The 2,644-nt window shown below is 51.2% G+C and overlaps 1 protein-coding gene across 1 annotated transcript in view; it reads left to right on the forward strand.

Annotated features, from left to right (window-relative positions):
* LOC104406567 (guanine nucleotide-binding protein subunit alpha-11) overlaps positions 1–1,283 on the forward strand; it is a 6,547-nt gene extending 5,264 nt beyond the window's left edge. The window contains exon 7 of the mRNA XM_010015592.1: positions 1,274–1,283. The gene's annotated coding sequence lies outside the window, so the exon portion shown is untranslated. The remainder of the gene's footprint in view (positions 1–1,273) is intronic.
* The last annotated feature ends 1,361 nt before the right edge of the window (positions 1,284–2,644 follow it).

The raw sequence follows: 2,644 nt of genomic DNA on the forward strand, positions 1-2,644 counted from the left end.
AAAAGGTATGGAGACTGTGATTATTATTTTTTTTTTTTTCTTAAATTATTGATGTTCTATACATAGTTTGCTACGTGTTGCTGTATTTTGTTCATGGACTACAAATGATGGAAGCTCTTGGAGCAATAGCTGCTGAGCCTGGGGAAGTGCCTGACTGTAATTTGTTCTTTTCTTTGATTATTTGGTTTGAATTTGAGCTTTGCTTTTCTTTCGAGTGCTCACCCCCAGCCCCACATCCTCCCCCTCCCCACACGCCACAAGGCTCCATTTGCAGAGAGCAAACTTAGGTCTTGCTGAGCAGAGAGTGGTGGGGGACATGGAGCAGCTTCCGCGGGCAGCGGAGTTGTGGCATTTCACCATCACGCTCGGGCTGGATGGGGACCCTCTGGGCTCGTGCCACCCTCCAGTTCTTTTCTTGCTGCTAGTAGCAAACAAGCCTTGGTTGTTGTTCTGTGCCAGTGTGTTGTATTGACTTGGTAAGAATTCCTTGGTCCTCTCCAGCTTGTAGGTTCATAGGGAAGGACCAGAGTTGGTTCGTGACCAACTTTGGGATGGAGGGAGGATTCTTACTTGAAAAGCTTGAGGATGGAGGGAGGAGCAGTTCTCCCTCTCCTCTTTCTGCATTCCCCAGAGGCACACGCTGCTGGGTTTCTCTTGGGAGGAGTAGGGATCCTCTTTGGAAGACTTGCCCACAAACTTGCTGTGTTGCAGCGTGGTGGCTGGAGCAGCCGGCGCTGTGGGAGCAGGGAGCTCTGCTGTGCAGGTGGAAGGTAGAGCAGCAGCAGTGGTGGGTTCTCGATGCCAGATGGAACTCCACTAAGCAGAAGGATGTGAAGCCTTTGCACATTGGAGAGCTGAGGCAAGTGAACAGACGTGCTGCAGAGCTGCTGCCGGCCTGGAAAGCAACTGCAGAGGCAAGGAGCAGGGATAGGAAGCAGGGAAACCTGACCCACCGCTGGCTGTGTGTTGTTTAGCATCATTAATGCTTCTCTTTCAATTCCAACCAGTAGCATCGGGTCCAAATTCTCTGGCTCAAGCAGGTTGCCCCCTTGAAGGCCTGAAGGTGAAGACAGGAGCTGCACTGCTGAAGGGGGCTGTTGATATTTTGTCTCTTTTGTAGACAGAGCACTACATCAGTGTTTTGCACAACATGTAAGAGTCAATCTTAACTGTCTGAGATGCTTTGATCTAGAACACTACAGTAGGGAGGGACAGCCTTGTGTTTCGAGGTCCCTCTTGGGAGGGAAGCCTCTGATGTGTCAGAGCACTACAGGAGAAAGAGAGCTCTGCTCAGAGCCATGAGAGAGCTCGAGGTGGAGCAGTAGCCATGGGACCAACAGTTGAAGAGCCAGTGTGGCTGAGCAGTGATGCTGGGAGAGCACAGCATCTCTTCCGAGTAGCCACGCTCTGGCCTGCATGGAACACTTGGGAGGAAGGAGAGGGATTCCCATGTGTCAGACAGCTTTGCATCAATTTTACTGCTTGGTTTTCTTTTTGTCTTTATGCCAAAATGATCCATTTTGTAGAAACTGTCCTATAAAGAGGAATTTATAATCATCCGGGTGTATTCTAAGTGCTGCTCAGCCGAAGCAGATGGCAGCAGCAGCCTCTTCTGTGATCCTTTTGGAAATGGTTCACACTACAACTATTGCCAGCACAAACCTGGCGCTGAGATACACAGGTTCTTGGGAATAACTTCCCAGAAGTTCTTTTCCAAGGTGAATGATGGTGGTACTTCCACTTGAATCAGAAACTCCTTGGGTTTGTATCCTCCCCTTCTTGAAGAGCTGCTGCCCTGGCACAGGAGGAGGGATTTTGGCTTCTGTCTCTCGCAGAGGGACTCTGTGTTGTGTGGGAGCAGTTGAGGCCGTGGGCACAAGGAGTTAGGGGGGTGAGTACTGTGCTGAGCAACTCCTTGGTGTAGCTGTTGGCCTGGTGACTGCCTTGGCGTGGTGGTTACTGCAGAGGGAAGGGGAGAACGTTCCGTGCTGGCTCTTAGGAGTTCTGAACCCTCATTTGGAATTAGGCAGGGAATGGGTCGGACTCATCCGTGTGATCCAGAGTTGTCCATGGGCTGTGTTCCATGTGAGAAGATCCCAGTGTTGGCACGTGCTTGTCTGAGCACGAGGGAGCTCGTGTGCCTCCGGCTTGGCCAGCGCCGCGTTGCTGCAGCGCTGGTTCGCATCTCTCTTGGCTGGTCCTTTGGCAAAGACCTGCCCCAGCAAAAGTGCCAAACCCGAAACCAAATTTGCCTCTTATCCCCTTTTTCCGTAAGTGAGGCCAGTTGGAATGTTCCGCAGGTTGAGACCTTCAGGAAAGAGGTGGAATTGGGTTCTTGGGGATAACCTCTCGCATCTTGAGCCCGCGGACGCGGTCTCTGGGCCAACCTCTGCTCTTTGTTAGCTGAAGAAACCAACTTTGAACCAGTTGGAAACTTGAGGCGAGGAGCATCCCACTTTCCTTCTGCCATTCCAGATGGATTGGAGCAACAGCCCCTTCCCGCTTCAGCGTGTCACATAGCTCCTGCCCCTCTCCCCTCTCTCGGAGGTGGATTCCTTGGTCTCTTGTTGTTGCTTCCTCGCAGTGTCGGCCTTGCCTTCCACTATGGGTTTTCTTCATGTGTTTTCTTGGTTTAAAAAAAAAA

Source organism: Nestor notabilis, unplaced genomic scaffold (genome assembly GCF_000696875.1).
Source record: "Nestor notabilis isolate BGI_N333 unplaced genomic scaffold, ASM69687v1 scaffold17265, whole genome shotgun sequence".
Taxonomy (NCBI): Eukaryota; Metazoa; Chordata; class Aves; order Psittaciformes; family Psittacidae; genus Nestor; species Nestor notabilis.